This window comes from Uloborus diversus, chromosome 6 (genome assembly GCF_026930045.1).
Source record: "Uloborus diversus isolate 005 chromosome 6, Udiv.v.3.1, whole genome shotgun sequence".
NCBI lineage: Eukaryota > Metazoa > Arthropoda > Arachnida > Araneae > Uloboridae > Uloborus > Uloborus diversus.
Window position 1 is genome coordinate 155,712,103 of NC_072736.1, and position 22,450 is coordinate 155,734,552.

Genomic DNA, 22,450 nt, shown 5'->3' on the forward strand with positions numbered 1-22,450 from the left:
TTACTAAGCTAAGAAATTAGTAAAAGCATATTTTTAAGCAAAATATATGATGAAATGAAAAAGAGCACCCCGACGGGAGGTGAAGGATCTCCCAAAATTTTCTTTCTCTGCCAATTTCTAAACAACACTCACAACGTTGAGGTTCTTTTTTTCTTTAAAATTTTGTTGAGCAATCACGATTGCTTATTGCTTTCATTTGACTGTTTTTGGCGTCCTATCATTTCATTTTCCCACCGCCACCCTCCGCACCATCACCGTCGACCGGCTCCTCACGATGCTGCTCCTATAGCGAAAGCCGTCTCCAGGTTGCATCCATGTCCTACACACACACACACACACACACACACCTACACACACATACACAAACACATACACACACACGCCTACACATACACACATTCATACACACAACTACCCACACACTTATGCCAGCATGCAGACACAAACACACATGCCTACATACACATACTCCCTACACACATACACATACCCCCTGCACACAAACACACATACCCCCACACACAAACGCACACGCCTACATACACACACTCGTGATTGCGAAAAACATAATTTGAATTCAAGATGTCAAAATTAAATTTTTTTTTTTTTTTTTTTTAATTTTTTTAATGATGTTCAACGTTTTTTCCCATAAGATGTTATACATGGATGATAGCTGCTTAATCATATTTCTTCATTCAGTAAAATTGGAATTTAATTCGGCAAATGAAGAATATTTCCCTTCCCGAACAATTTAGTTTAGGGCACTCCTAGAACTGAATCTATTTAAGGCGTATCGAAATCAAAGCAGTAATATAAAGAATAAATACCTTTGTGCTGAGAATTAAAAAGTCAGTAATCCAACGTTATTAAGCACAAAACTTGCAAATGATTGCAGACACGTGTTTCGGTGTTACAAGGAACACCTTTTTCAATGCAAAGAAGTGTGAGCTTTTGGATGAAAAGTCATCCGAGAAAAGACATCTCGGATAACTTTTCATCCAAAAGCTCACACTTCTTTGCATTGAAAAAGGTGTTCCTTGTAACACCGAAACACGTGTCTGCAATCATTTGCAAGTTTTGTGCTTAATAACGTTGATTACTGACTTTTTAAAGCAGTAATATACCCATTTTCATCACCTAAAATATTTTAAACTATATTTTCAGATTTTTTTAAAATTTTTAAAGATATTTTTAGATACCGATATGTATTATTGAGTTTTAAAACCTTTTCAGGTGTTACAAGGCATTTTAAATCAACATCGTTTTGTTTTATTTAACAGTTCTCTCTCTCACCGCGACTATCAATTGCGCTTTTGTGATCCAATTCGTTGGAGCTTTGTTAAGTCTCGAGGATCCTGAAGATTTGATTGTCGGACTACGCCTTTTAACGCAAAGCATATAAAATAAAATGTTCTTTACTAAACAGTACTTAAGATACACAATTAAAAATGAAAAAGATCAAATACATTTTTAAGCAGATCGTATTTAAGGAAGTATTATCCTATCTATTTTCCTTACCAAAAATCTATTTAACTAAGTTTTCAGATTACATTTTAAAGGCATTTTCTGTTGTCAAAACGTATTTTTGAGAAGCAAAAAATTGCTTTAGGCATTAGAAGGCAATTTGGAAGCAATATAGTTTTAGTTTATTCAATAGTTCTTTCTTCTACAGTGGTTTTCAATCACGCTTTTGTAATTCAGCTTTGCGTCAGTGCTTATTTTAACTATTGCAATAATCAAAGATTAGTATTAGTAATTATAAGGTAAATTGTTGATAAAGATAACAAACTAATTTTAAGGCTGCATAGAAATGTAGCGAGTAGAAGTAAGGGGGAAGTAAGTGCTAAAATTAAAATTAACTAATGCAAAGAAAAACTCTAATTTTGTCTTGTGTCAAAAGACAGTACACTAGCAGCTCGGTTAGATGACACTATACAGCATCATTTGGGGCTACCAAACGAAAAGCTACCTGGAATTTGAACTTTGAACTTGTTTTTCTTTAAACTTAAAAGACTAATGTCCACTTACAGTCGAGTCCCGACTTACGCGAGGGATGCGTTCCAAGACTCCTCGCGTAAGTCGAAATTTCGCGTTGTGGAAAAATGTTTGTATACAATTTTTTTAGAAACTACCAAATTCTTTTAGACATTTGTAAACACCCCTCAAACTACTTTAAATCATTCCCCAACTATATATTACAGTTTCTTACATAAAGAATTAAACTGTTACTGTATTTGCAAAAAAAAAAAAAAAAATCTGTTTTATTCAACATAAAATCGTTCAAGATGCACAAAATGAATGATTGATGAGGGAGAGGAAAAGACATAAAATAAAACACGTACGCACAGTATGTAGTAATAATGAAATGCTGCACCACAAACGTTAGATGAAACAGCGCACTAAGGTGCCATTATATTTCATCAACTGAAATATTTAGAATGAAAAAAATAAATAAAAAATTAACTCTAATTTGAATTCCGAAACTTTGAATTCAAATTATGTTTTTCGCAATCACGAGTTGCGACAAGACTCTACTGGTTAGAGTTATTGTTTCTAGAAATGGCTCCCCCGCCCAAGCATGTCCCTCCTCCTGGGTGCTTACGTGTATATACAGGGTTCATACTCTATTTGGATGAAAAAATTCCATGACCTTTCCAAGACTTTTTCATGACTTCAATGAAAATTTTCATGACCTCGTTACTCGAAAAGAATAGCACTATTTAATCTCAAACTTGATAATTTTTGGAAATGAGCATTAGCGAAACGTCTAAACGAATGCCACAGCCTCATTGAAGCACTTACTTGTAATGGGAAAAATATAAGTGTACACCTAAAAAACTAAACTATTTTTATTTGTCTTCATCATATAAATTTAAGTGAAGTAAAAATGCAGTGAAACGAATATGATGATGCTTAAATGTCTGATATTTTATTTATAAACAGGCAGAATAATATTGAATGGGACAAAGAATCACCACTAAGTTTTAATAAATTTGCTTCAAAAGTTGCCTTTTAGTGTCAACAGTGCATTTAATCATCCACGTTACTTGACAGTATTTCGATTCTTTAAAGTAAAGCCACATAGTTTAGTTTTTTATGTTTCTAAATCAGATCTTTTTTGAAAAAACAATTTAGTAATGAATCAATCTTCTGATTCAAAAGTATACTTGTTTTGTTTACTTATTTGCACATTTTCAAATGCATATAAATTAATAGAAACAGAAATTCCAGAACATGATTGATTCCTGACATTGAACGTAGCAGTGGGTCACATGGATTAGTTTTGCGGACCGTAGTTTTGAGCACTATTGTTTTAGAGTATTAGAATTCCTCTTTTTCTGTATTCTATAGCCTGACTAAAGACCTTTATTTTCTAAAACCTTCAACAAATGACGATAAACTCTGATAAGTTTAATAATGAAGTTCTTAAGAGTGATGAAATCAAACTCGGATGCAATTGAATTGTTTTTTTTTTTTTTTTTTTGAGTGGGCGTGGCAAAACTAAGAACGTGAAATTTCGCTACTACAGAATATGAAACATAAGAAGTGTTGAAAATAACAGTAAATTCAAAATAAATGATGTCCAAGCAGTAAAATCACATCGCAAAAAAAGACAAGCGGCTGCGACAGAAGTGGATGCAATGAGATTTCAAAATTCAGATTTGATTTTGGGATCGTTCAATTTTCCACTTTTAATAGCTTTTATGTATAATACTGTTAAATCTCTCAAGATTTCTAATGTTCCTTTAGTTACTGTTACTTTCTCTTTGTTCAGGACATTTTTCCATGACTTGAAATAAATTTCCATGACTTTCAATGAAAATTTCAATTTTCCATGACTTTTCCAGGTCTGAAATTTGCTTATTTTTTTTCCATGACTTTCCAGGATTTCCATGACCCGTACGAACCCTGTATATAGTTGTGTGCGTGTGTGTGTAGGCTTACGTGTGTGCACGTAGGCGTGTGTATGTGTGTAAAGGCGTGCGCGCGTAGGGGAGTGTGTATGAGCATGCGTGTGTAGGACATGGACGCCACCGCCCAGCAAAAGTGGATTCCGGGGGACAGTGCTCAGGACCAGCCGCGCCGCCGCCGGTGGACGGTGGTGCTGCAGCCCTGGTCCAAGCTGAAAAAGGAACCGGAACATCAAGGACTGTCAAGTGAGAACAATAAGCAATCGTGATTGCTCAATAAATGAAAGATGCTGAGCGGTTATTTGATGCATTAACAACACGATGCGTAGCTTAGTTTGATGTGGGAATTTTCACTGTTAGTGATGCTGTAGAGATGTAATAACGTTCACGAAATCAATGTTTAATTGTCAATAACGAAGCCGATACTTCCTTCCAAAAAATAATTCGTTTTGTGGACGAGGAATTCGCGTCAGCTCTAAAATTCGTTACTCGTGAAAAATTCGCGTTACAGCCATTTCGCGTAAGTTGAATCGTGTTGTAGCGGGATTCGACTGTATATCCCGTTGCAACTTCCTGAGCCAACTGTGGAGTTCGGACTTCTGAAACCTTTGCCAAATGGTACAGGTTTTTGGATTTTTTTAAAAGTTTTTTTCTTCACCACATACAGTAACTCACTTATAAAATTGTTGGATTATAAAATCAGTCGATTTTTAAAATCAAATTCGGAAGATTCAAATCATTACAAATCAAAACATGTTAACACCATCCTTTAATATAATCATTATCGTCGTTCTATGAAATCAAGCTTTTGGAGAGCATTGGTTAAAAATTGCTGCAGACACATAAAGTTCGAAGTTATGTCGTACCAAGAAGTTGAAGATTCAGTATGGGAAGATGGAGAAATCGCAGTCCGCAGTGTCATTTATTTTGCCTTTGCAATTGATGGCAGAAAAGGGGTTGATGTCATACGATGATTTTCACAGCAAGGAGGGAATTAATGTAGAACGTTTAAAAAACTTTTATAAATTACAAACAATGTTAAATCTTTAGTTTCAAATTTAGTTAATCAAACAACAATACGCCAATATTTTAAGAGCCTTGGGTAAATAAAAAAATCTAACCCATGTTAACTCAATGTGTCATCCATATTTTGAATTACTTAAAATAAAATATAAATATAAAAACTAATTCCTTTTTTAAAGTATTTAAATTTGAAAAGCCTTTTTTTCCCTTAAGTTCAAGTAAGTCGGTAGAGAAACGAAAGGATAACATAAATACATTTTTTATCATCCTATTCAAATATCCATTTTATTTTTTAAAACACAATTTGTTCTAAAATAGTACTTGAAGCACTAGATATTATCGAATATGCTACAAACAAAAAAGACCATTTCAAGTGTTTCTGCATAATATGAACACACAACACGTCGCCAAAAGGATTGTTGTTGAAAGAAACTTTAGCACTTGTAACACAAAAAATAAATGAAATTTATCAGTCTGGCATAGTGACAAATGTATCACGTAATCGGAACCTCGATATGAAAAATGTTGGAGGAAAAAAGAGAAAAATATCCTTGTAGAGAAACCGAAATCTAGTAATATTTCTTCTACAGCGAGATCAGGTCTGTTTCTAAAATGCTGGCGAAGTTCCAGTTCTTCTAAAAGATCTGGTTTTCTTGTGTAGGAAATGTTTAGGACATGTTTTATGGTTAGACTAAATTATTATTAGAATGTTAGAATGTGTTTACGTGCTCAAAACGACTTTTTGAAAAGATTGTGAATAAACTTTTGAATTTGCTTTGTCGGGTAATTCTGTTTTCAAGAAAACTATCTTTGAAATCTCCCCCCCCCCCTTCAAGAAAACTATTTGTGAAAAATGCATTGCAAAAGTCTCAATTTAAATCTCTCTCGCATTATTTTTGAGGCTTTTTTTTTTTTTTTTTGTTTTACACTGCAATAGCTAAATACAATGAAAAAGATGGACTGTCTTTAAGAATTTATAACAGGAAAACGGTAAATGATCAAAAAAAAAAATTCTTGCAGAAAATTCATGTGGTGGGCCGTAAATTTTTTCCGGGTGAGTTCCAAATTTTAGTTCAAAATTTTTTCAATGGATGGCGCTGCAGATAGTAGGCCTGAAAAAAAAAGAAAATTAGATCATAATTTTTCAAAAATAATAAACGAAAGAACAATACAATATTTTCAAACAATCGTCGGCTGTAATCCCATTTCGCAATTGGAGGAAAAACGGTGAATTTAAATGGGGTAGTTTTCAAAATTTTTAAAGTATTTTTTTCTGAAAGAGCATGCTTAAAAACTTAGGATTTGACCGTTTTTTAAATAAGTTGTTTAAGTTTAATCTTTTAAAAAAATTACTTAAACCGGTGCGCTTTCATTGTTTATGTCTTCTGCCGATGATATCACAAATGATGAAATGCCATTCAGTGTTGCTATTCACAGAACAAAATATTTAATTCTCATCTTTAATCACGTGTATTGGCAACGATAGGGTTGATAGCAAGCGTAGAGCGCACTATTTAATTCACTTCTTGATTATCATAACATGGAAACGCGTTAGAAAGATGCGGCAAAGTGCATCATTTGTGACGCCATTAAGACCACGCCTTGTTTCAAAAATCGGACATTTTAAAAAGTGAATTAAAAAATAACTGTTGGGAAAATGAAAGTATTTTCTGGGTCCATGTTATTTTTTTTTTGCTTATTCTATCAATTTCAGTGACAAAAAATACTACTTTTGACTGAAGGAAACAACCCCATTCTTCTTTTTCGATTTACCGGTGCCGCACCATCTATTGAAACATTTTTGAACAAAAATTTGGAGCTCTGAGGGAAAAAATTTAGGGCCCAATATATGAATTTTCTACAAGAATTTGTTTTTTATCATTAACCGTTCTCCTGTTATAAATTTTAAAAAACAGTCGGTCTTTTTCAGGATATCCTGTAAATATTGCTGTTTATACATAACACAGTCTTTAGGACATAGGGGTAGAAGTCATAAAGTTAACAGTTCTTTTTTTGTAACTAGCCCTTTTACGTTTTTTTTTTTTTTTTTTTTTTTTTTTACAATCTTAACATTAATATATAGGGTTAGCGCAATATCCCGGGTTTAAAATGTATATTTCATAAACTATTACACTTAGCACTATAAATGATACATAGAAATAAAGATAAACTGTCCAAATTTCTTTATACCTGTACCTCGCGGCATAACAGGTATTTATACCTGTTCGTGGCATAACGGGTATAAATACCTGTTATGCCGCACATCAGCTCCGATATGCATTACCTGTAATGTTAATCACACAGTGCTGCATATTTTTAGTGATTGTCCAAATTTAAATTAAATACGTTTTAAATATTTTAATGACTTTAATCCATCTTTGAAGGAGTTGCTGGGGGACCCACCCCATCGCAATTTGTACTTCTTCCTCCAGGAGATTGTTTTCTCCTTTTTAATTTAGTGTTTGTGTCGTCAAAATTTATTTGGTACTTTTCTTGTTATTCAAGGTTTATTTTCATCATATTGTATCATTTGTTGTTTAAATGATTTTGAAGTTTACATGTTTTTTACTACTTATTTTAAACTACTGAAGTTTATACCTTTTTTCTCATAACACGTTTACTTTTACCATATATTGACTTTGTATTGATATAAATAATATAAAATAAAAAATCGTTTTGCGCAGTATATCCTTCAAGGGCTCTTGCGCCTTATGAAAACTAAATAAACCAACCAACCAACCAAGTTTATTTTCCCTCACAAATGCTTGATGTGTGCGCCTTTTCTAACGCGACACACATAACATAACATAACACCCCAGGGTCCCCCGTACCTACCACTATGTGTGGTTTAACGGTTGGATGGGGCCCTGGAGACAGCTGTGTTAATCGGTGAGTTGATATAATGTATATGTCGTACATAATGCATGCAATACATGAAATCATATTCCGACAGACAGGAATTTTGCTTACACAATTTTAAACTCACATAAAGATTAATAATAATAAAACATACGCACACATATACAAACATACATATAGATATAGATATATATCTATATATACACATTACACAGGGTACACAGCTATACACCATTGAATAGTGGTAGCAAATCAACAAAGTGACACAAACAGACAATACACTCATCTACATTCACCAAAAACAAAGCCAACAATCATTAGAGTGTACAATGTAATAGGAGACATGCAGAAGGACAGAATGTCTAAAGAGGCAACCATTAGATACTAAAGCTGTGGGTAAATAAAAATGCATGGGTAAAAGAAATTAGATTGAGCTCTGGTACAGGTGACCCTCGGTTGATAAAGAATGGAAGATTGCGTTAAGACGCGCGGTGCTATGCCGCAGTTTAAGTGCCTGCTTCAGGCGTTGTTGATGGGATGTGCCCGGAGGACATCAAACATAGGGTATAGATTAACAAACATTTGGTAAACACTTGGCAATATATCGCCAAGCTTTTGGTCGCCAAGTTTTGTTGCCAACTTGGAGACAAATTTGGCGGGGTTTTTTGTTCTTATTTTTAAATTTGGTTTCAATTTGGCCACTGTTGGCGATATTAGGAGAGTTAACCATTGAACCACATTAAAATAGCCAATATTAGGAAAATTAATCTGTATAAAACTTTTTTTATTTTTTGCTTCAGTTCGCAACAAACTTGGGGTGAAAATATTTGAAGTGTAAAAAATAATAATAATTTGAACTTTGACATCTTGAATTCAAATTATGTTTTTCGCAATCACAAGTGTGTGTATGTAGGCGTGTGTGTTTGTGTGTGGGGGTATGTGTGTTTGTGTGTAGGGGTATGTGTATGTGTGTGTAGGCATGTGTGTTTGTCTGTGTGCTGGCATAAGTGTGTGGGTAGTTGTGTATATGAATGTGTGTATGTGTGTGTGGGAGGGGTATGTGTGTGTAGGCATATGTGTTTGTGTCAGTGTGCAGGCATGTATGTGTGGGTAGTTGTGTGTATGTGTGTGTGCGTGCGTGTGTGTGTGTAGCTGCGTATGTATGCGCGTGTGTGTAAGACATGGATGCAACCTGGAGACTGCTTTCGCTATAGGAGCAGCATCGTGAGGAGCCGGTCGACGGCGACAGGGTGCGGAGGATGGCGGTGGGAAAATAAAATGATAGGACATCAAAACAGTCAAATGAGAACAATAAGCAATCGTGATTGCTCAAAAAAAACCCCCTCCCAGTATTAAATTTGTACTGCCATGCTAAGCACGAGAATATGGTATCTGCAGTGGGGCTCAAAATGATAAATTCATAATTAAAGTTTTACAACTCGTTTCTTTGATTTGTGACTTAACTTAATGTTCAACTGCCGGTAGTTGTTTCGTAAATGATTGATAAAATTGCACAAATACGCATTTTTGTTTAAAAAAAAAAGTTTAAAATTAATGTAGTTACAAGAAATTTTCTCTTTAATAACGTTTCCATATACTAGGTTAATTTCACCGTAAGTGACTATTACTAGACATGTTTATGGGGTATCTGGACATATACATATACGCAGATGTGCTTAATGCATTAGTAAATGACACTGCAGATATCTTCTTTGTTTGGACTAAGAGACGTAGCTGTCGCGTTATTTTGTTGTTACAAATCGAACAGAATCTGCCTTCCGAAAAATATGATCTTCAAATTTTCTGACATTTAGAACTGTGTAAAATACAGGGCCCATTATGAAAGTAATGAGCATAATGTTGTTGTGACGCGACGATAGATGGCAGCACGGTAAAACCGGCTGAGAAATGTGGTGGGGGATATGCCCTTTCAATGCATCCGGTCGTCAGGTGAGTTCGAGCAGTGTGAGCTGAGATACGTGCCTCCGCTTGAAGTGTGTTTTCAACTTTTGTAACGTAACGCGATGGAGCGTTCGCTTGAACAACGATACGCCATAAAGTTTTGCGTGAAGCTTGGTACAAATGCAACAGAAGCATTCCAGATGCTGCAAGAAGCCTTGAAGGACGATTGCATTTCAAGATCACAGCCTGGGAAGTGGCACAAGGCGTTCAAAGAGGGTCGGGAGATGGTCGCCGACGGAGCAACACCCCGTCGATCCCTCATCCCCCTTACAGTCCTGACTTAGCTCCATGTGACTTCTTTTTGTTTCTGCTACTCAAGAGAGAGATGAAGGGAAAACATTGGGAAACCGTGGAAAACATCCAACTCCATGTTACAACGTTTCTGAGAGGCATTCCCGTCGAGTAGTTTCAGGGTGCCTTTCAGGCGTGGCAAACACGTCTCCGCAAGTGTATTGATGCAGGAGGAATATATTCTGAAGAATATTGAACATTTGTACAAATTACGATCAAAAAATAATATTTTGCCAGTAAATGCTCATTATTTTCATAATGGACCCTGTATAATAATTTTCTGGTCTCTATACTATTTATTAGCTGAGCGTGTTGGTTAGTTTTGACTGCTGACGATACATAATAATATGAGACCCGATGGGTTCTGATGTTGACACAAAAAGGCTTTGACGTCGATAAATGACTCTAATTAGTAATTATATCAAAATTTTAACTATACATGCTGCGTCGCCCAGCTTTGCACGGTTCACCTCCAAAATAAAAGTGAAGTCAAGTGACGCGTGTTCAACAATCGGGCTTGAACAAAAAAAAAAAAAAAACAGCAAAATTTTGCGACAGTAAGAAAAGTAACCAAAAAGGAAACATTTTAAATCCCCCGATTACAGGAAAAGCCTCAAAGTAAAATCCAGAATTTTATTTCTTCATATTCGAGAAAAAAAATGGCAACAGATCTTTCGTCTCAATGGTTTCCTTCACGCTATAAATTTTAATAAAAGCATTGTTGCGGAAAGTTGAGATGAAGCACTGAATAATAATTTGAATGGTGGAAAACCTTAAAAAAATAGGGATTTTATGTCGCAATCTAAGTGTTATAATTAATATATAGTTTTTAATTGATATCTCCTCTAATTATTATCGGAAGATAATTTTAAATAGCCAAACATAAAGACGGGAAAAATACGAATCCATCGATACCTGGTTCGATGGTCAGCTTACTGGTGTTCGGGAGTGTTCAATTCATCATCGAAATAGCTTGATTATTTGGGAGAGCAAATTTTCTATTCGATACGAAATAACGACATTTCAACATTTTAAACTGGTTAGAACTTTAATTAGTAACTGGAACATATGTACATTGAAAAATGTGTAAAAAGGATGGCACATTTCGAAAGGTTGAGCAAATACGGCTCATTTCAAACTCAACATCGACGGCTGACGAACATTCGAAAAAGGCCACGAGCCAATACAGCAACGCCCTTTTTGTAGGTGTCTGTGTTGCCAACAATCAATGCCGAAACTATCGAGTGCTCGTGACATCCTCCCACCTTTTGATTTTAACTAGGAGATAAAATCAAAACAATGGAATAACATTAGTGAAACATGGTTAAATTAGCAATATATAAACTATCAAAAAAGTAAAGTTTTACTCAAACGATTGAAAACATGGAAAGACAAAAAACAATCTTACCAAATCTTCAACAACAAATTACAGCTTAAATAAGTAGCACAAAAGTTCCTTAAAACGTTCACTCTGAAAAAGATTAAAAATACGATTAATACATGAAACAAATTAATATCGAACAGGTTGTTTTAAAACACGTCCAAATCTAGACGTTCTAGGTAATCTCGACTTATGAATGCCTGTTTGACTAGTCTTCAATTCAGAAATGGTGAGTTCATCACTTATTTCCAATGGAAACACGCGTTTCACGGGTCTCGTAAGCTCACCCGTGGAAGTTTTCAGTCTCACAACGCGTACTTCGTTATCCTTTCCTGGAAAAGTATCAATGACCCGAGCCATTGGCCAGTCGATTCTCTTCTTTTGATCGCTTCCTATTAGAACTAAGTCATTCTTTTGCACAGATTTTGGCGAACGCTTAGGTGATCGTTGTATCAGTAGAGAAAGATATTCGTCACGAAATCTTTTACGAAACTGTTGTCTCAAATGTTGTAGAAACTGATGTCTTTTATTCAAATTAACTGCATCAAGATGATCCAGGTCTGGAACTCCGACTTGCGATATGTCCTGCAAAAACATCGATGGTGTGAGAGGTACAAGATCATTCGTATCTTCGGACACACAAGTTAACGGTCTTCCGTTGATCACGGACTCGACATCACATAAAATTGTTAACAATTCCTCGTAGGATACGCAACTCTTTCCTAAAATATTTCTCAACAATTTTTTGACCATTTGTACTAATCTCTCCCACCATCCACCCCACCAACATGCAGTTGGGGGATTGAATTTCCACTGAATTCTTGAAACTAAAGAATCGCATTCAATCTGTCTCCAATCTACGGATTTCAAGAGATTATCCGCACCAACAAAGTTAGTCCCGTTGTCTGTATATATAACTTTCGGTCGTCCCCTTCTAGCTATGAATCTTCGGAGACCGAGCAGGAATACGTCTGTTGACATGCTATCGATAAGCTCAAGATGGACCGCACGATAAACAGCGCAGGTAAATAGCAAAATCCATACTTTCTTTCCTTTCTTTAAGTAAAGAGGGCCTGCTACATCGATACCAGTGACTTCAAAGACTAATGCTTCTCTTATTCGATCCTCGGGAAGGGGAGATGGTACAGTTTCTGGATGTTGTACTTTGTACCGTTTACATCGAATGCACTTGTTTAACACCCGATGCACTGTTTTCTTACCTCGCAAAATCCAAAATTTCTGTCGAATATTACAAAGCACAAATTGTACACCAGCATGAGAAAACCGTTGGTGATAATCAATAATTAAATATTCCACTAACTTGTGGTCAGAGGGCAACAAGATAGGACATCGAAAATATTCATCATCCTCTCTTCTAATTATCTTGGTTTTTAGCCTTATCAAGCCGTCTTGGTCAACAAAAGTGCAGAGGTTTTTAAGTTCAACATTCTTAACAAATGTTTCCTCTTGGATGATTTTCCACAATTTCTTTTCCGCCACATCGATTTCATTAACAGTCAGTTCCCCTGTCAATTTAGTTTTCGGTGTTTTGCAATTGATTACAAACCTAATTATCCAAGATATCATTCTAACGATCAGAAAATACTTGGAAAAATATCTTAAATACCATTGTTCTTGAGAAGTGCTGGTAACAGCCTGAATAACTTGTTTCCTTCTCTCACGCGATATTTCTTCCTCATCTAGCTTTAGTTTCGTGTCCGGCCAGTCCTCAATGTTCTTTTTCAGCCAATCTGGACCCGAACACCAGTCGGATTTGATAAGCGTTTTAATTGAGCAACCTCTTGAGGGCAAATCAGCCGCGTTCAAAGCGCTAGGAACTAGTCCCCATACACCCTCAGGAACTAGTTTTCGAATTTCTTTAACTCTATTTTCAACAAAAACTCCCCATGGCTCATTTTTCTTAATCCACGTTAAAGCTGTAGACGAATCAGTCCAAAAGTAGCTTTGAAAATTTGGAATGTTGAGTGCTTGTAGGGTAGAAAAGGCCAAACGAGTCCCAATACAACATCCCAGCAACTCCATTCTTGGAATGGTAGTTTTACGCAGTGGAGCAACACGACTTTTCGCCTGTACTAATTGCACGTGAACGTTACCATATTGACCTGACCTAAGAAATACTACTGCACTATATGCACTTTTACTTCCATCACAAAATGTATGTAAAGAAAGTTCAGCCGATTCAAATGTATTAATGTATCTTGGAACTCGAACTTCCGAAAGTAAATGTAAATCTTTGGCCCATGCTTTAAATTCGATTTTAAACTCATCCGGTAGTGGTGTATCCCACCCCAATTTTAAACTCCAGCTTTTTTGAAGTATAAGCTTTGGAATCAACGTAGTTGGGCACAAAATACCTATTACATCAAAAATCTTGTGAACAATCGACAATATATTTCTACGAGTAATTTCTAAGGAATCCAAATCCAAGTTCTTTATCTGACAAAATAAAACATCTTCATGTTTGTCCCAAAGCAATCCAAGTACTGAGATAGGTTCAGATTTTTCTTCAAAATTTTGAGTGGTATACTCCCACCCTCTTAGGTCAAAACAGCCCGCATTCATCAAATAAGTTGATTCATAAATAAACTGATTAAGTTTTTTCTCGTCTGGAACAGATGTAACACAATTATCCACATAGAACGCATTTCTCAAAATGTTGCAAGTCTCCGGAAATTGAGAGGAATAAGTCGTAATGAGGTGGTTTAAAACCGACGAGAGAAGAAACGGACTGCAATTTAGACCGAAAACCAGACGATTATGACGAAATGTTCGAAATTCACGTTCCTCGATATTTTCCCACCATAAGAACCGTAGGAAATCACGATCTTCTTTGGCAACAGAGATCTGTAAAAATGCTTTCTTGATATCCGAAGTTACGCCTATCTTATCTTTACGAAATTTAATCAAAAGAGGAGGGATTTGTTCCAAGAGATTTGGACCTTTTAGCAGAAAGTCATTAATAGACCGCATTTGTTTAGTTTTACAACTGGCATCAAACACTGGACGTACTTTTGTAGTCGAATGTTCTTTATAAACGCCTCTGTGGGGTAAATAATGAGCTGGTTTATCTATTTCCCATAAAGGTACTGCCTCAATGATTCTTTCTTCTAACCATTCCTTGAATACTGCGTCGTACTCAAAATACTTGTTTTCTCGAAGCAATTTGTTGGTATTAGACCTGCATCTTTGTTTTACTGTTTCTAGATTACTGTCTAAATCTTCGAACCCTTCAAGTCGAGGAAGCCTGATTTCATAGCGCCCTTCGTCATTAATTCGAACAGTTTTCTCGAAAGTATCTAACGCATCTTGCTCTAGATTTTTACTCTCTGTAGGGTCACGAATTCCCAAAGCATCCAATCTCCATAAGTTTTCTATGTTAGGAGAGTGGACAAACAGAGATGAAATAGAAAGAGCGCCAAAAGTTTTATTTCCTAATTCAAAATCAGTCTTATCTTCTTTTAACTTTCCCATTAAAAGCCAACCTAACTTTGTTTCAGTTGCTACCAAAGCGGAATTCAAGCGTTCAATTTTCCCCGTAACAATTTTCCAATAATTGTCAGCACCTATGAGCAAAGAAATGCCTTTACCCCGTATAGCATTATCACAAACGTCGGCTAACAATATCCCCTTAGATTTCAGCTCCTCATGTACCTCCGCGGGGGGTGACTCTAAAGTAGCATGAGTAATTTCGTCAATTTCAAGAGCTTCAATTTTAAATTCCGTACAATCCAATTTATTTTTTATTTTGACTTCTACTCGAGTACAAACGTGACGACGAGGAATTTTCGACCCAAACGTATGAATTAACAACTCTTCTTTTCCTAATGTACGTAACTTCAAGGATCTAGAAATATCTTTCCGGATAAAAGTTTTTTCACTACCCGTGTCAAGAAGGCAATGTAAAACCTTATTGGAATCCTTACCCCCTAATTCCAAGGGTGCAGTTTGAAGTAAAATTCTATTATGACCCTCGATTACATGATTTGAAATAAAGTTTTCAACTTTATTGGAATTAACATGTACCTTATCCTTAAGATTTTCTTTCCTATAACATAAAGTAATATTGTGTTTCTTTGTACAAAATGTGCATGATTTATCACTTTTAGGGCAGTCTATCATTCTATGAAATGATTGCAAGCAAAGAAAACACCTTCCGGTACGTTTCAAAATTGCCCTTTTTTCATCAACAGTTAAAGAGCAACAACTTTCACTATCATGATCTGAATTCGAGCAAAACATACAACATTTATCGAGAGGTGTCAAGAGTTCAACTGCTGAAGGGGTGTTTGTAATGTTTCTTTTATGAAATGGTTTTTTGAAAAAATTCTTTGATTTGTCAAAGGCAGATTTATTCTTTTCAAACTTTGGAATATTTTGACCTTGGGGAAATTGAATTTCTGCTTTTTGTATTGCGTAAACTCTTTCTTTAGTCTCAATTTCTGCTCTAATAAACTCCATTAAGTCTTGAACACTCAAATTTGTCTTCTGAGATTGTTCTCTCGTAAATCTGAGGGTTAAATCAGACGGAAGAACCTTTAAGATTAAAGGGCAAAGTAGTGTACTATACGTGTCAGCAGCAACATTAAGCGATTCCAGGCTTCTAATTTCAACAATGCATTTATCATAAAGAGCACGTAATGCATATAAATCCCTAGAATTTTTTACACCTTGAATATTTAACAAATTATTCAAGTGAGCTTGGACTAAATCTGAATGTCTTCCGAAACGGGATTGAAGAATTTCAATTGCAATCTTATAGTTTTCCGCCGTCAACGCAAACCCGCTAACTGCATTTGCAGCCGAACCACCAAGTAGCGATTTTAGATAAGAAAATCTGTCAACATCTGTTAACGTAGGGTTTTTGTGAACTGCATTTTCAAACTGACTCCAAAAGTTTAAATATTTATCTCTTTCGCCGTAATATTTATCTATTTGAAGTTTAGGTAAGTGCACAGTGTTGATCAAATTTAAACTTTCAAACCCCGAAACATTTTGACTACCAGATGTACTGTTATTGAATTTTAAAATTTTTCGATCAATTTTCAACTTTAAAGTACGCATTTTATCACTGTATTCTGCACAACCGAAAATTTCATTTTCAATATCTTTTTCATCTGTTAAAGGCAAAATCTGTTCGTTTAAATCTTTCAAAAGAACAGTTTTTTCGTCTAACTGAATTTTTAAATCCTCAAAGTCCTCAATGGGGTGTACTTGTATTATTGAGTTTTTCTTCTATTTTATTACAAATGCGTGTAGCTAGTGTTCGATAAGGTGTTCGTATCGCTTTCAATGCTTTTAAATCCATAATAGATAGCGAAAAAAAAGTTCAAATATCAAATAACGTAAAAGTGGGTATTTTTACTTACCCCTTTCTTTGAAGGTTCAAATCATCCAGAATTGTTTAGGTATACGAATCGCACAGTAGTAAAATTGTCCTAGAGTTCCAATGGTCCAATAATCCAATTTTTTGATGGTAATAATAGTGGAAGTGTCCAAATTTTCGATAATCCAAATAGTTCCGAGTTTTCGACTTGCAACAATCTAAAGGAGCCTGGTTGAGGCACCAAAAATAATGTTCAATTCATCATCGAAATAGCTTGATTATTTGGGAGAGCAAATTTTCTATTCGATACGAAATAACGACATTTCAACATTTTAAACTGGTTAGAACTTTAATTAGTAACTGGAACATATGTACATTGAAAAATGTGTAAAAAGGATGGCACATTTCGAAAGGTTGAGCAAATACGGCTCATTTCAAACTCAACATCGACGGCTGACGAACATTCGAAAAAGGCCACGAGCCAATACAGCAACGCCCTTTTTGTAGGTGTCTGTGTTGCCAACAATCAATGCCGAAACTATCGAGTGCTCGTGACAGGGAGAATTAACTCGGACATACATAGATACATAAGCTCAGTTTTTAACGATATAAGATTTCTTTGTACAGTAGAACCTCGATTATCCGAAGTAATTGGGACCGAACCTACTTCGGATAATCGAAATTTTCGGATAATCGAGAATTCATCTATAATAATCTAGTTTAATATGTAGCATCGTCTTTGAACTGTTATTATGACTATTTTATTTGTTAAATAGTCTAAAATTATAACTAATATTAAATTTATCTCTGAAACAAAAACTTGCAATCGTTTCAATGGAAGCTTCACTTGGTATAAATCGACCATCCTTTTGCCGCGCAGCTCTATCCCGAAGTTTTGTTAAAAGCATGAGTTCAGAGGAATCACTGTTCCTGTTGTTCCAACCAAACAAGACAGCTTAAGAAACACTCAAAAGCATCACTGTTAATAATCTTATTTACTCCGGAATCACTATCATCCTCATCATCTTCTTCTTTTGAAGAATTTCGGACTGATGCTATTAATTCGTCTTCATTGAGCAACTGGAAGGAAGACAATTCAACCAATCCGTGATTTCTCTGTCCTCACAATTTTCAAAACCTTTCACTGTGTTAAAAAGGCTTGATAATTCAGTAACACTATCTTTCACAACGTCTATAGCATTTTCATCTGCACTAGTTGAAAAATTCGGCAAAAGTTTTCACCAACTTCGTCTTAGTGCTATCTGCACTCTTAGTTTGGAAAGGACTGCTTGATTACAAAACAAATGTAAGATAAAGAAAAAAACTTTAAAAATGCGTGTTTGTTAAGAGAAAATTTTGGATGATAGAAAGTGAAAAAAAAAAGTGAACACGAAACCGACTTCTGTTAACGGAGAGTTTCGGTTGATCGAGGTTCGGATAATGGAGGTTCTACTGTACTTACAAAACGCGGCATTTCTTAGACTTCACATATCTACACTCTCGGCGAAGCTATACTTGTTCTCACTGCTCTTCGCACCTCGCTTGCCGCACGGACTCATGGGATATGTTCAGTGGCGTAGCTACAGTTTCTGCCGCCCGAGGCGGTTCCTCTATTTGCCGCCCTTTCATTGAGACATATATAATACATTAAACAGTCGAAAATTATTGAAGAAATTGAAAACTTCATTTAAGGAAGCAAAAGGAAACTAATTTAATCCGTATTCTTCCAATAAAAAAAAAGTGGTGGAGGGGGGGGGGGTGTTAGGCACTTATCTCGGAGAAATAGTCTGAATTTACATCAAAAATCGCAGATAAGAGCATCGTCTAGGGGGATAGTGTTCTCTCTCGAATAGTCATCAAAACTGAAGTCAGTTTTAGCTTTTGAAAGTCAAGATCTTCTTGAATATTTTCCGAAATTTACGATTCAAAAATACAATTTAAGTCTGTTTTAGTGGACGTTAAGGGAATGAGGCAGGTTCAGTTTCACCACAGAAATATTTCAACTTTGAACACTGAGAAGCGCAGTTGCTGTCACAGCAAAACCTTAAATTTCGAAGGCTTTTTTAATATTCTTCTTTGCCTCCAGTAATAGATTTAAAGTATGATTCCCAAAAAACTATTTTTTTTCCACGTCAAAGGTTGTGAATCGCTGCCCCTAAAAATATGCCGCCCGGGACGGACCTCCCCCTCCGCCCCTCCCTAGCTACGCCACTGGATATGTTGTTCTCTGCGTGGCGTCGGCTTGTCGAGCTCTCCCCAGGCAACAGTTATTATATAGCCCCCGGTCTGGGACCCAATAATTTTGAAACAAACATGGAAAAATAGAATGAGGTGAACTTTTATATGATTATTTGTATTACCTAGACAATATTTTATTTTCTAAATTCATTAACTGAGCGTGAAGATAACTTTGACATCAGACGATACTTGATAAAATGGGCAGATACCACCTCTGTGCTTAGCATGGCAGTGCACCATTTTTAATACTTTTCTGATTGGAAGTAATTTGAGATGTTGAAGAATAACAGAATAAAATAAAAATAAATTTAAAAAAAACCACAGAGATTTTTAAAAGATGAATGGACAAAAATTAATGAACTCAGACAGTAAATACTCGGTAATTCTAAAAGCTTAGCAACTTAATTCCATTTCAATACATTTTTTGACTGGGAGTACATATTGTACTAGGAAGGATAAAAAACCTGAAGATTCTCCAAGATTTTTTTTTTGTTTCATTCCGGTACTTTTCATGTGGAAAAACCTCTTCACATGTCATGTGCTAAATGAAACGTAAGACTTAACAGCGCGGTTTATATTACAGTCCATTTGCCACATTTTTATCTAATCGCCATGTTACCTGTCTCCATGTTCCAAAAAATCCAAGCAATTCTAGACAATCCCAAAGGATATCTTTTTCTGGAAGAATATTAAATTCTTAGCATATGAAACGTCTGTAGATTTAATGTAAAATCTCTGGGAAAGCTTTCACTGTAGCGAGCAGAATATCAGTTGTGATTTGCTGAAAAGGCATATTTTGCTTTTTAAAAAGAATATTTCAAGTTCAAGATTTTATCTCTGAAAAATTGATGGTCCATATGTTGCAACAACAAAAAAAAAAAAAAAAAAAAAAAGCAGTATCTGATGACACTAAAAAGGATCGCGGAGAGGAAGAGAGAGAGAAATAATGAAAGAGTATCTTAAAACGTTACCTAGAATAAATAATTTGATTTCCAATACTTTTTGCACCTAAGAACCTTAATCTCTTCTTGAAAAATGCGTAAATGAAGATAATGAAAAATAAACTGCAATTTAACGTATCAAAAATAGACCGTTCATTCGAATGGAAAACAAGTCTCAGAATAAATAAGATAATTTCTGAGAATAAAAGGTAAGATCAATTTTTTTTTCTGTGTTTTTAAATTCAATACAGGAATTCATTTTTAATGATTTCATCACTTCTTTGACTTGTCAAAATTTTTAAATGCTGAACATAAATTATCTAAAAAAAAAAAGGATTTTGTGTAAAAGGAACCGAGTCACCAAATGTTGAAAGTCTGTAGGAGATAATGTATAAATGAAAATATTTTTTTCGTACGAACATAAAAGGAGTTTTCCCATCCACTTGGGATTAAGATACAATGAGGAACAACGTTTCGTTTCAATCCTTTCTTTTTCTCTGAATGCTCCATTCCTAACTTATAATGTATAATCACCTGATGGCTGTATCCAAAAACTAAGGGATTGATTTTTCAGTACGTTACCGCCCTAAGGCAGGGCTACGGCAGAAATACATAAAGTGCACCGCCAACTTATGTATTTCTGCCTTAGCCCTGGCTTAGGGAGGTAACTTACTGCAAAATACCTTGCTTCGTCTTCAATCTTTGAGCTGAACCGCATCATTGCTGCGGTCACTCGTCTGGTGTACTAATTCTACATTAGCTACCAGTTTGTTTGACTCTCTTGGCTCCTTTAAATGGTTTTCCGCCTCGGGTCTGTTACTTCCTATTTCGGGCTAATGAGTGCTAAAAAGCACGAAACTGCAGTCCTTGGATGGAATAACCGATTTGGCGGCGTATTTTATGTAAAGGGACTGATGTTAGAACAATTGCATCCTAAACCAGCCAAATATATTGTAACTCAGGGTATAAACTGAATTGTTGCATCGTATCATATAGTTTTACTAATCGTCTTTCCTTTGATAAGTGCATAAAACGCTAATGATATTGAGCTAGTGTCAAAGAGATAACTATGTATTTTTAGCACGAACATTGTTACATGCGTGTTTTTCCATAAAAACTGCCTTGATCTAACGCAGATTAAAAGCACACATCGTCGGACAGGCAAACCAATTACAGAAAGTGTGGGTGGCCGAAGTGTCACATAGTAAACAAAGTTTGTCGCCTAATAACTTGGCTTTTAGCCAGCACCATTTATTTTGAAGGTTGAAAGACAGTATCACCGCAAACAGTTCCGCAATACATATTCCGATGACGGCACATCAAGTGCTTTCTTGGGCTTAAGATCGATAAAGCCGTTAACAGTTTTTGAGCGTTTGTTTAATCGAAAGTGTTAAAGGCAACTTTTTATATCTCCCGATAACACGGAAGTTTCTTACTCCAGTTGCGTTTGTTTATGTCAGTTGTTTGTCGGTGTTTACTCAAAGGTTTAATAAACCGTTTTTAAGATATGGTTTACGGAGGATCGTGGATCTGGGTTTTTAGTTGGTTGAAGAGATTTGTGTTCTCTTTTGTTTACAGGAAATAGAAATTCACATTGCTTCTAGAATCTACAGCAGTGATGCCCAGCCTACGGCCCGCGACGCTAACTCGTGTGGCCCGTTGTTTTGTTCGGTGTTAAAAATTAGAATCTACTATTAGTCCCGATGTCGAAGATTTGCAGCCAAAAAAAAAAAAAAAACTGTTTGAAAATTGGCTTTTTTAAATCAGATGCAGCTAAAAAAATAAACAGAAAGATATGTTGGTTGTAGATTTCCATGTTTTCTCAAGTTTTTTTGGAAAAATATTAAATACTTTGAAAAGAAATATATATATAAATATGTCATCCTGTTTTGTCTCTCGAGAATCATTATAATAAGAGGTTTGGCCTTCGGGTAAAAAACAGCTTTTGTGCCACTGATTTAAAGATTTACATTAATTCTTCAATCCAGACCAGGGGCATGCACAGAAGTTTTGGAGCCCTTCACAAATGACTTTTACGGGCCCCACGCCATATTGTTGATCCCTACGTCTCTACATATAATTCACCCCTCATTTTAAAAATTTCGGTCCCCCTTCAAGCTCGGGCCTGGGCAAACAGGAGTCCCTCCCCCCCCCCACTTGTGCTAGCCCCTAATCCAGACACTAGAAATTAACATTCGTTCTAGATATCAGAAATTGACACTAATTTTAAAAATTGAAAATAACAGCTGCTTCCAGAAACCAGGCATTAATTGATTTCAGAGGCTAGAAATAAGCATTGCTTCTACAACTAGAAATTAACATTCATTCTAGAAACTGGATTCTAGAAAACAGTTCTGGTTTCTAGAAACTATTGATTCTAAAAATCAGAAATTGACAATGTTTCTATAAACTAAAAATTACCATTCATTTTAAAAACCAGGAATTAAAATTACTTCTAGAAATAGAAATTATCCCTGCTTCTCGTAAATAGATTATAGAA